At 36.7% G+C, this 13,451-nt stretch overlaps 1 protein-coding gene and 1 long non-coding RNA gene across 2 annotated transcripts in view; both read left to right on the top strand.

Annotated features, from left to right (window-relative positions):
• The window catches only part of LOC145222983 (vacuolar protein sorting-associated protein 33B-like), a 148,557-nt gene that overhangs the window by 55,671 nt on the left and 79,435 nt on the right, over positions 1-13,451 (top strand). The window lies entirely within an intron of this gene.
• Positions 3,800-13,350, top strand: LOC145224484 (uncharacterized). Its single transcript, XR_013859665.1, has 8 exons — positions 3,800-3,860; positions 4,726-4,816; positions 5,263-5,431; positions 8,739-8,848; positions 9,639-9,791; positions 10,203-10,299; positions 11,961-12,106; positions 12,380-13,350. It is a non-coding gene; the product is annotated as an uncharacterized LOC145224484 (long non-coding RNA).

Raw genomic sequence — 13,451 nt, 5'->3', positions numbered from 1 at the left:
GTTGGCAACATAAGTGTTGGTTTGTTTCTCTTTATGGCGAATTTTGTGCCTCATCAGTTTGTTGTTTAAATATCGTGACGTTCGTTGTCCGGCGTCACAAACTCTTATCAAATTCACATCGTTTGGATAACCTGGCATAAAGTTTGGTGTCTATGCTCACCACTTATTGTGATTATAACCTTATGAATCTAATTAGGAAATCCTACAGAGTTTAACCTGGAAATAAATGTTTCTATGCTTACGTTATGAGAATTAATTGGACTTAACATTCTTGAAGTGTTTTGTCGCGCAAATAACCGGTTTTTTCAAATGTTTATGAACATAAACAATGGTGATAAACATAAGTTGTTATTTTAGTGCGTGACAACCTAATGATTTGTGTTCTGTAAATCCAGTGTCGTTTAATGTTGTAACCGATTGTGCTTTAATTTTAACTTTTGCTGTCGTTCGCCATGCTGTTGTTTAGTGACGTCACTAGGGGTTATTCCTCTGATTTCCACGTAACAATACGTTGTCGTTGTTTTGTTTAAAAGTTTTATAGCAAATGTCAAATTTTGGGTTGAGGTAAAACTTTAAACCCAACTTACTTGTCTGAGACCAAAACCATGTAACGTGTTTCTAACTTTTCAACCGAAACGAAACTATGTGACAAGTTAAAAAACAAGTTTTAACTTTCATTGGACGTTTGTTTTTCGTCATAAAAGTCTAAATTTGTCAGTATCTCGCACACCATCTAGTGGCGTCTCTACCTTCAAGTTTTTTATATTGTTTTTAACAAATTAGGTCGCCCATATATAATGTATATACTCATGTTTTTTATGCTTTGCGTAGCCTTTCTGCATTGTATATCTGTACATATTGTGTTGAAATGTTTCCTTTATTTTGTAACTATTGTCTTTTTTATCAAATGTTTCTGCCTTCCCTGCTGTTCTATCTAACAAGGGACGCCACCAAACATAGCAATCTATGCTGTCATAACTTTCCGCTTGTAAACATTAAGTTATTACCCCTGTTAACATATGATACATTTTTATGTGACTACTTGGCGTAACATTTTTGTGTACCAACGATTCTGTTTTGTCCTTTTGTAACTATTTTCATGAAAGGAGACGACATGATAATTTCTTTTATCGGCCGGTCGTCACATGTTGAGGCGAGGAGGGGCCTCTGCAAATAAAAACCTGATTCTGATGCGTATTTCATTCGTTGGTCGCATCGTTATTACAAGCTCAAATTAAATCAATATTTTCTTTTTGACATTTCGACAAATTAATCATCAGGGAACACGTGACCTAAGCAGTAACTTAAACAATAACATGGAAGCACAAATTAGTGGGCACGACGTGATAAACAGGAAATGTAGGAATACCTGGCTGTGCAATACTGATATGCCAAACCAACAGTTGTGTGTATGGCGGGTTCAACAACAGTCGGTTCAGGGGCGCAAGAAACGAAGTTTTGTGTTCATAGTGTTGCTCAGCTCGACAGGCCCCACAAGACGAGGGTGGCGCTGTTGATTCTCTACCTCATACCACATATGCATAGTCTGAATATCAAATTTTAATGGCTCATGAATATCAAGGTATAGAACTAAAAATGACCGACTCGGTATAAATTTTTACTGTTTTGTTTTCTGAAAAATTAAGCTGAAAATGTTGATGATGATTGCCCAGTATAACATGCAGCAGCCCATGATTTTTCTCTCGTGAGCGCTGCAGCTCGACCACCTTTCCTGGCCCGAGTAAAACTTGACATTATAAATTTCATTTCACAACAACATATGTGTGGTGAGCGAATATTAAATCAAGTTGGCACCAGTAAGGAATGCGATCATTTAAATTCACAATTTATTCTGTAACTCAGCAGCCAATAAACAAACCAAAAGTATTACAGAATGCAAAGAGTTGTTCACCACTACCTGATTTGAATACTGAACCCCCAAAAACAAAATAGGATTCGGTAGGCGGAATAATTCGACCCTAACTGGTTTGAAACTGGAATGTCCCGACGAAAAAACAACAACCCCAACCCTATTTCAAAAGCATTGATGTGCCGAAGTCTCTGAAATTTATTGAGCAATTTTTTATGTTTGAATTTGGAAGTTCATCGTTTTTCATTCAGGTCGTATCCTTATGTTTTTGCATATCCTTATGTTGTTTCCACTCAAAAGTTTACAGGTTTTAACAAAATCAGAACATGAGTGTTATAGAGAGGGTTGCCATCGACTTGAAACCAAAAATAAGAAGAACCGAAAATTAAATTTTCATACGAAACAAACCAAGCGTTTTTAAGCAAATCTTTTCATTTATACGAGCCATGACATATGCAATATTTTGGCCAGAAATAATCTGTCCCAGCAACTCGTTGTTCGTAAAAAATACTTCGTGCATCTAACAACGGCTCAGGTCTTGGTTTACTGTTACTTGTAGCAGGGATTTGACTAGTAATTGTTGAAAATAAGACAAAAAAAGGACTCAAGTCAAAATAAGGACATTTCTTAGAAATAACGACAATGAACTTTTTAAAACCATAGCCCTTTAAAATAAGGACAAATCTTAGAAATAGGGACCGTATGGCAACCCTGCCTATAGAACACAGAAACTATAGTTTAAAACAAGTATTTCATTAAGCACGTACCAACTGCCAAAGTCTGAAAAAAAACACTAATAGGTAGTTGGATAATTTTTAAACTTTGCACAACTTGAGCTTATTCCAGAGTATAACACAATCTGAATAGAAAAAAGCTGAACAATTCAGGCAATAACGGCAGACAGGCGGTGGCGCTACTGAGCACTTCAAAAACCGTTTGCCTATGGATGTTACAGGTTGTCTGGTGCTTGTGTGATTTTCGAGTCTCCTTGTATCTACTGCGCCACTTTACAGTCAATTATTTTTCTTATTCTACTTAACGATTTAAATATGTTTGACCAATGATTGTAGGTTGTGCCCTGGTTTAAACTAGAATTTTTTTTAAATCAAAGCAAAGAGTTATAGACCTGAAGTTGAGGTTTTAATATACTTTACAACTGGTATCAACCCATATTGGCTCAAAAAGCTCATAAGTCCCATAAGTTTATTGTGTCTAATTGCGACGAGTATTTATGTTGTAGCATTCCTTTACATTTGTTTATTTTAGACACATTTTTCACACTGTCCATGTATACAGGCTTTTATCTACCTATTACGAAACGGTGATAATTATGAATAATTGTTAGAATATAACTTTGTCTATTTTAATACACACAAACCAACAAGTCTTGAACAGCACATTCAGTTGCTGGTTTAACGTGGAACAGTCGGCTGCATTGTTACCTCGTCCTTGTTCGAAAGCAAACTCCATGGATTTATACTAGAATAAAGCTGGAACAAAAGTTTAAGTAACATGCTGGAAGTCTTTCTGTAACTGCAAGTAATTTTGTGTTGTAATGTTGCAAATATATTCTAATGTTGCAAATATATTCTTGTGTTGCAAATATATTCTGAGTGTTTGTTTGGAGGTAGCCATATTTTGAAATGCAAACAAATATCAATACTAAAGCAATATTAACTTTTGTCTGTTTTGAGAAAAATGTTATTACTGTTTAACGAATTTGAAAACAAAATTTGTTACCAATATTGAAAATGCATAGGGCACCGTTCCCATGGGCGACACAAGATTCAACGTGTTAAGCCTGGAGCAAACGTGTTTTCAAATCTCCACCGAGATGGAGAAAAAGGCACGACTGGTTGCAGCAGTCGTGGCGCGAGAAACAAAATAACGGTTTGCAGTTTGTTATAAATTTGTCTGCAAGTGCTTGATGTCGACTAAAGAAGCGCAAACTTGTTCGGGTGAAGGTATCGTGTAGAAGACAAGATGCGTAGTAAGTTGTATTAACTCTGTACTTACATGTGTTGTGGGCAAAATGCCCCAAATCAACCTAGTTTGCGGCATTTATGCGGCAGTAGCTACTGTTGTTTTACATTGATGCAAAGGTCGCCAAGAAATTATCAGCAAAGGCTAAGCATTGTTCGCTTAACCACAGCATATTCGAGTTACATAAAACTTCTAATTAATGTTTGTGTTAGTGAAACCGGGCTTCATTTATTTTACATTACCAAGTTTGAAATGTATTAACTTTTAGTGTTGGTGACATTTACGGGCAGGGGTATTAAAGCTGAACCAACTTTAACATACAACGACTGTTAGTATTTGCTTGGTATTGTCAGTTGATGCAGTAGTTGCTTGGTTATGTTGATGAACTGTCCCTGAACCAGTATTTTTTGATTTTTTTTATAACACTTGTTGCTATGATTCGTTTTACGTAATTATCAACACTACTTTTTTGCACACGTTGACTGAAAAACAGTGACAACTAAGGGTACAAAATTGTATTAAAATCCAGCTTGCTGGCACAAACACGTTGATAAAACGCCCCTCACAGTTTAGTGGTCTAACAGTGCGTGAGTGTCCTATTGATTATAACTTTAAAGACGCCGCTTTCTAAACAAGATTTGATTGAACACTCCTAACCTTTTACCAAAATGTTCCTGCAAGCTTCATATAAGTTTTCATAAAGTTCCACGCCCGGATGTTAATTTGCATTCACTTTAAAAACTAAACGCGATTTTAATTTCTTAAATAATAACTGTTTCCCTAAACTTTATTATTCAATTGTTTGGTTATTGGATTAGGTTCTTGAATATTTTGATGCAGTGCATTAAGATTTTTGGCCCTTTTTTTCACAGAACATCAGTTATATACGACGACCAGGCTTGTTCCGACCACGTACCTTCCGTTGCTCAGTTTTGTGTTTTTCAACACTTTGGAACAACAATGGTGAGATTTTTATTTATGCTCGTAAGATTTGATAAGAAAGCTAAAAACGGTTGTTTGCCAGCATCTACTCCAAGATAGTCTAACTTTTTGAGTGCTTTGGCAACATCTTGTTCGTATTGGGTATAAATGTTAAGCGAGGACAAAGCGTCATAAAAGCCGTTGCATTCCGACTCAACTGTCTGACTGCAATCTCTGCGTTCCCTGATGTAGTGATTTGGATGTAACGTGTGTGGTTTGTAATATTTGATATACAACGGTCTTTGCTGTTTGCTACCAATTGACAAATATGGTTCTAAACCTCAGATGTTGAAGCTTGTACAGAAAGCACTTGTTAAGCTCACAGCTCAAAAACTCGTTGTGAAATAATCTTAAGCTTTTCTTTTGCCTTGAAGCGCGTTTACTAAACTTGTCGCAAGAAACGCCACTTAAACAATGGTTTTGTGCAGGCCAAAACTTGACGATATCTTGAAGACCTCGAGATATTTGCTCGGTGGGACATCTGGAGCATACAACTTCGATATGAGATACGACCAGAAACGAAGCACTGAAATGAAGACACACTGTGTCGAAGATTGACCGAAAGCGAAAGGTTCCTGTACTGTTGATTCCAAAAAGGTAAAATTTGTTTGATTGACAGGTCTGGGTTTGCAATCGACACAAATACGATATAAACTTCTTTACTTACACTTAGAACCTTTCATGCTTACGTGATGTCGTACATAGTCAAATCTTACAACCCATGCTTTGTAAACCGTAACGTCAAACCGAATTCCTCCCATACAACCAATGTGTTGACAAATTTTCACCTTACTTTGTTTACGGTGGTAAGTGGTACAGTCAGGTCCGAAAACCAACGTAGGGTTGCTCATTTAGATCGCAATTGTGGCACTGGCTTTATAATCACGAAAATCGCATAAAATTCGCTCTGTTTGAAAACCCGGCAGTACACGACTTAAAGTCGAGACGGAAATAAAGAGAGGTCGGTGGCAGATGCACGAATAGCTCCATCTTTCTGGGCAAAAAAAAAATTATAAAAAAAAATTGATTAGACTGTTTACCACACGTTGTCCTGCGTGACACCGATCCACAAGTTTCCCAAACGCGAATTTTTTGAAACGACCATTATTACCAATGCACATGATCAACGAGTTTTATAGTTTTATAGTTTGTTGCTTTGTAAAGTATTTTAAAGCACTTTATCTTGAATACACCCGTTTTGGGCGTATTTAAATTTAAACGTTTACCCTTTCAAGGTAAAAAGATCACGAGTGAAGCATTTACTGATTTACAAATGAGCGGTTAATACAGAGCGGGCGGTCTTTGCTTTGCTTCACTCATGGGCATAAATGTTGCTAAGCAGTCTTTAACGTGATTAGAAATCTGCTGTTTTAGCGCAGTAATGTTATATTATTTATCAATCTAGCATGCGCATTTTTACCATAGATAAGTTTTGAAAATCTGTAACTGTGCTTTAATCGCTAAATTAAAGGTTTGGCTTGTGACTGTACGGCACGTCTTGATGAGGTTGGGTGACAGTCAGTAAGTAAAATGAAAGCGCTGTTTCTAGTATAAACAGCAGAAGTTTGCTGATTAAAAATAACGCTGTATTTATTTAGCATCAGATTTACTCGTTAGCTGTGTTTCGATGCAATGGGCAAAGTTTGTCTCACAGAATACAGCGATCATTTAACAGTTGTTTCACCAAGCTGTTACCGCAATTGATCAGTGCAGTTGCACATTGGGCTGCTGCAGAAACGAAGCTATCAAATTTTGTGTTTCATTACGTTGCGCTCTTAAAATAATTTTCAGGAAAAGGTTTCGTTACTTTATCAATTTTGCGATGGTGTAAATATGTTTTTTTGTTGGTAAAGTTAGGCTTGAACCAGGCCTGAACACGACATTAAAGCCTGGCCCGACTTACAACTCTGGTTTACCAACACTGAACCTAATCAAAATGTTGATTGCTTAATCGACCTAAACTTCAGTTGCTGTAACAAATAATATTTGGGACCGGAATTGATAAAATAATGTTGCTGGTACAAGTTGACGAAAATATTTGTCCAGGAAAGGCTACAACATCTTTCATTTAAAAGCAAATTTAGAATCGTAAAGTTTTGTGAATTTACTGGTTTTTTATATTCTATTTATTGTAACCCGCTCTTAAAACCCCGCTCTGGATTTTATCGGTGGCTTTATTACGATTGAGTTTTGCCTCGTTCGATCAATCTGCGGCCGTGGATAATGGCACCAAGCACACCCTGGTTTAAACAACTGCTTTAAAATATTTAGGCTTTGTTTGATCGCAGTAAATACCGCCTTGCCTAGGTTTAGTGTTCAGTGATTTTACGACGCTGTTTTATTGTGTTTGTCTCGATCGAGGATCGCTACCTAATATGGCGACGCGAATGGCAAACTGCGTTTTACAGTTCAATGAGCTTTGTCTTACTTGATTTCATAGTACCCATTCCAGGCCTGCTGTATTTAAGGGTCCCTTTTCTGAAGTATTTCTGTAACTTTAACCACTTAAGGCAAATAGGTCACAAGTGAGGCATTTACTAATTTAAAACACTGTGTCTTTTTTGCTCACAGACATTTCTGTTGGGTAACCCTAATTAATGCAAATTTGTTAGCCCCAATTAATGCAAGTAATTCAATACCTATTGATAGGTTATTATAATATACAATCGTGTTTTTAGCGCGGGGTTAAAGGCTTGGCTTGCGACTGTACGGCGCGATTCGGTGAGATTGGCCGTGAGTAAAATGAGCTTCTTGTATAAACAGCAGAATTTTGCTGGATAAATGAACGCTGCATTTGTTTAGTTAAAGCATTTCTCGTAAGTTATGTTTCGATGCATACAACAAAGATTGTCTAACAGCATATAGCGCACCTTAACAGTTGTTTCACCTATTTTCAAAGCCATTACCGTAATTCTTCGGGGCATTTGTTTATTGAGAGAAAGCTAAAATCAGTTTTACAACTGTGTAAATATGTTCTGCTGTGTGTGTCCCGTTTGTGGGATACAGGGTAACTCAGAACTCCGTTGGCAAAACCAAGTCCTGTAAATTTGTTCCATTTTCAATCAACTTTTTAACTTTTTAAACAAGTCCGATCTGGTCCTTAATGTTAAAACATCGACTTCATATTTTTTTCGCTCTTGCCGTAAGCGCATTGAATTCACTGTATTGTGCACTGCGTTTTTCGCCACCGCCCTTTTGTGTGTATGATTCGCCGCCCTTTTCGCTTTGTAATAACTTATGTTTGCAATTTATGTCATACTAATGAAGGTGTTTCGTATGGCACATCGAAACGTTGGCATATAAAAATAAAAACTGCCGGAAGAGCTAAAATTTTGTTGATAAAAGTACATGCCTGAAACCCGGACAGAACCCGATACTTTTTAAATACATTTCTCGGTGTAAAGTTTAGACTCGAATCAAACCTGTTTTATTGGCATATAAACCCTAACTCGGCATAAAATCCCGCCAGCTTTACAAGTCTGCTTTACCAGCACTGTTACAAATCAAAACTACAGATGAAATATTGATTAATTATCTTAGCTTCAGTTGCTCTTTGCAACAAAAGGTTTTGATACAGGAATTCATAAAAAATGTTGCTGGTATAAGTTGTGACGGAAATATTTATTCAGGGAAGGGAGCGACATCGTTCATTCGAAGCAAATTTGTAAATGACCAAGTGGGAAAATTGCTGGCGTTTTTATTTCCATTTATTATAACACGCTCTTAAAACCCCGTTGGATTTTATCGGTGGCTTTATTATGATTGAGTGTTTGCTTCGTTCGAGAATCACATTACGACCGTGTATGGCGACGCCAAGCACCACGTCCTTGTTTATTCTCCTGTTTAAATCTTTTGCTTGCTTGTGTCGCTTCACCTTAACTTAAAAACACTTTGCTCTGTACAGACCCGACACACGGCGGTGGTATGACGATCTTTATAGTCACTATATGCTCTGGTGGGACACCTGATGGCAGATGCACTGCTTTGGAAAGGAAACGAATACAAACAGTTTTGGTATGGATTAGATTAAACTGAAACAAGTAAACTCTTCATTGCATCCAAATATTGTTGTATTCGTTTTCTTTCCAAAGCCTCCCAACTTGGCGTACGGCTCTTAAGGTGGTCGCAAGATGTTTTAGGGAAACAAGCACGCTAGTTCAACACAATATCATCTGTACATGTTTGAGCGGTTCTACTTACATCACTGAAATGTCGAAACCGATGTATAACACAAACATGTATTGCAGATAGGAATTAGAAAATAGAACAAGACATACACAAAATCCTTATACTTTCGACCCAGTGGGATACATTTTTTTTGCTTGACAAATCCTTCATTGTGGTAGAGTGCTAGAATGACTACAAGGCGAAGTAAACACGTGCTTTAATCATTTCATTAGCAATGTTTATAATTTCTTTTAAGTGGGACAAGAAGATCCAACATAAGTTGAGAGATGTCCTGATAACGTCAATATGCAAGTCACAGTGAAATGATAACAAAACCACATTTTACGTGCAAATATTGCGATATAAATGGATTTTTACTTTACTTATGAGTTGAACACTGAAGCTCAAACCAGTTATTAAAATGAATAACGAAACTATAAATGCGTTAAAGACAACTCATGACTGAAATAAAAGTGAAAACGGACAATCTTTGTCTTCATGTGACGGCTCATTATCGATTAGAAGCTTTTCAGTTACGAAACAAGTTAGTTTTCAGTGCAAATAAGCTTTTCATCGGTTGCGATAAGGTCTACGACGTTAAATTCAGCGTATTTTATGCTTTGTTTTTTTATGTTAGACCACAAGCTCCACTTTTGGCGAACCATCTCGAAGCATTTTCGAAGAATGATTGCTCTGGTGGGACACCTGGTGGGACAACTGGTGGACACCTGGTGGCACACTGATTGGAAGCAGATCAAAGGAATGTGGCTCATTGGCAAGACACAGTAAAGTAATGGTGGTAATTGATTGTGCATCATTTCTGCATTTAAAGAATATCATGTTTTCTGTCATTTGTGTATTTTTGGCAACTTAGAGGCGACAAGGACATCGTAACGTAGCAAATAGTTTAACCCAGCTTTAACATTGCCTTCGCATTAACAATTCTTTGTCATTTTTCTAATGCTATTATATTTTATTGTAACGAAGCCTATTTGCTTATTTGAAAGCAACTGACCAAAAATAGGAGTACCCAAAAACGTTTGATGGTAAAAATAAGCGCAATGTTAGTACATTATGGATAATTAACTACTTTTTCCTGCTTTGTTTTTCGGTTCTTAGCTATAAATAAACGCTGTGTTGTATTGTAGTCGATATGAATGACACAACCGACACGTTTCCAACCACTTATATTTGTTGACAGGACATTACCTGGGCTTTTCTAAGGCGACAGCAAGACCTGATCTGCCCTTCAACTCCTCCATGCTCCAGTTTCACGATGTTGGTCAGAACGAAAAGTAGTGAGTTTTTGAGTTGCTAAAACAGTAACCTCTTGTTATTTTGCATTTCTTTGATAATTTGACTTAAATACTTATCCAACACCACGAGTTTACGTCGTGTAAGCAGGGTAAAAATGCCATTCAAAAATCCGCTAATATATAGCAGGTTGTATATATATGTTGCAAAAAAACCTTTCTAGTTTTGTCAGATGTTTTAATAAAGCTAGTGACAATGACCTTGTAATGTTTCATTTAATTTTAACAATACCATTAGACATGTCTTTCTCCATGCTTGGGATGCTTTTTTTCGGTTTGAATGACCGTCTATGGTAGACTTTGTAATCATTATTATCATCCCGTGTAACAGCAACATTATGCGTAGAACCGAATGAAAACAGTTTTTATTGTCAAAACATCCTTGCTAGATGCTGGCAGCTTCAAAAAACGAAGGGAACTTAGAAATTAGTGAATGTGGAGCTAAAGTTGGTTTAAATTCATTTAGAGATGGTTCCATCTTCTTGTTTCAAGTTAACGACAACTGCCTTTGTTGCAGTTTCGCCACTTGTCTCAACACAACACGTCACCACGCTGGTTTGAACGACAGTTAAAAATATAATTAAAAAATTAAGATTTTTAAGAAAAGCAAAAGATTAAAAAATAATTTAAATTCGGAAATCGGTGCGGCTAATACCGCCTTGCTTAAGTTTGGTGTTGTTTCGTTTAAAGTTTTGTCGCAGAACGAACGTACTCGGTGATTTTACGACGTTGTTTTATTGTGTTTGCCTCGATCCAGGGCCGCTACCTTGTATGGCGACGCTAATGTCAAACAACATTTACTTAATTGACCTTAGCCTCATTTCCTTTTTGCAACAAAAGTTTTTGCAACAGGAGGTCATTAAAAATGTTGCTGGTACGAGTTGTGACGGAAATATTTGTCCAGGGAAGACAACGATATCTTTCATTTGAAAGCAAATTTAGAGTCATAAAATCTTGCAGCTTTATGAGTATTATGAATCACCACGTTCCGAAATGAGCTGACATTTTTTTTATTTGTTGTCACGCACTTGTAAAATCAGTCATTGTTTTATAGATGGCTTTATTACGATCTGTGAATGGGTTTTGCTCTGTAGTGTTTGTTTCATTCGACCGTAAATAACGGCACCAAGCAACATGTCCTCGTCTTTTTCTCCTGCTTCAAACTTGCTTGCGTTTTTACTTTAAGAAGAACAATGGTGTTAAACTTAGGCCTCGTTGTATGTATTTTACTCGGATTGAAATGAAATAAGAATACATTACAGCCAACTCTGAATTAGAAAAACTGCATCGGAATATCTTGTTTTTTTCATGTGACAGCCGTTTATCAATTAGACCAGTGGTTCTTAACCTTTTTTTCCTTGCTGCACCCCTTGCAAATCACTAACCAATTTTTGCTCCCCCTTCTGTAATTGCTTAAATAGAATAGACCTAACCAACCTTAATGATTCAGCATCCCCGCACCCCCTAGGAACAGTTCTCGCACCCCAGGTTAAGAACCCCTGAATTAGACGTTTTTGTAGTTACGATGCAAGTAAACTTTCAGTATTAATGAGCTTTTCATCGGTTCTTGCAAGTTCAACCATAATTTTTTTGCGTATTCTTATGTTTTACTGAGGTTCAACCCTAACCTATTTTTGTTTGTGCAGACCACTTGGTCTGCTTGAACCATCTGGATGACTTTGCAGCCAGTGGTCGCTCCTGTGGAAAACCTGGTGGCGAGTCAGCATGACATTGAGATAAGACACTGGGATCTGATCATTCGAATGCGTCTTGTTATTCAGCACGAATTGAGGTAACACGTGTATTTTTTGGTAAACAGAAATGTTAAAGTTTGTGTTTGGAGAACATTTACAAAACATTTATTTTCTAACAACTGGATGTAACTGGATGTGTGCAAAATAGATACGTAACGAACATAAAAATATAAAATATAAAACACAATTTCGCTTAGGTTTAACATTGCCTTTGCAAATGCATTTTTCTGAGTGACTTCTGGATTAGTGTGAATGACTTTCCACAACCGACATTTCAACGCACATTTCTAACCACTTATATCTGTTGACAGGGCATTACCTGCGCTTACCATGGTCGACAGAAAGACCTGATCTGCCCTTCTACTTATCCATGGTTCAGTTTCTCTGTATTGGTCAAGAAGAAGATTGGTGAGCTTTTGTGTTGCTTATCATCAGATGAAATCCTTTAGTGTTCCTATTGTTTTTCCATAATTACCACTCACCACCATAATGGAGTGTTTTTCAATCTCTGCCTTGCGAACACCAAAAGGTTTGCCAAGATAATATTATCTAAAACACACAAAAAAAATTATACATGGCTTTCTTTACACACAGGACTCTCAAGACAGTCTAGTTTGCAATGTTAGGCGACATAACGGCATTTATAACTGTGCCATTTTTCTTGACATAAAATAGAAACAAAATAGTATAAAGTTTATGCTGATATGAACTTGCTTTATCGGAACATACAAGTTTCGAACAGCTGTGCAATGTAAAATAAGGCAAACTGACATATTGACGTTTTTTGATCAAAAAGCACAAACACATTTGCCAGTTCCATGGTTAATGAACTGTCTTTGAACTAATATAGATTTGTAGATTTGTTAATTGTGTTCAAACCTAATTTGTTTTCAATTTTGCCAATTTGTTGAACTTTGCAATTTGTGTTGGCACAATGTTTTTGCAATCATTGTTAATAAAGTACAGCAACAAGTTATCACCCCAAATGCTAGCATAAACACGGTGACAAAACGTTTTAAAATAGTATAAGAGTGCATGGGTGTGTTAAATACACTTATAATCTAATTCATCACCTAAAGATAAAAACTCAAGATGCCGCTTTTTAAAATTGAAATCAGCTGTACGACAGGCCCTGGTCTGTCCCTGCACTTTTCGTTGTCCAGTTCTGTGTCGGTCATCACGCAGAAACAACAATGGTGAGCTTTTTTATCGATACACGTATACTTAATTAAAGGTAAAAAACGATATAGTTGGCAGTTTATTCAGTTTTTCTGCAGGACAATCACGTATTCAAAAAAGTGTTAATGATTATTTTACGTAATCTTTAACACTTTTTTGAACACGTGACTGAAAAACTGTGACAACTATAGTGCGTGAGTGTTA

Source organism: Phallusia mammillata, chromosome 4 (genome assembly GCF_965637545.1).
Source record: "Phallusia mammillata chromosome 4, kaPhaMamm4.hap1.1, whole genome shotgun sequence".
Lineage (NCBI taxonomy): Eukaryota > Metazoa > Chordata > Ascidiacea > Phlebobranchia > Ascidiidae > Phallusia > Phallusia mammillata.
This window is presented reverse-complemented; position numbering and strand designations above follow the sequence as displayed.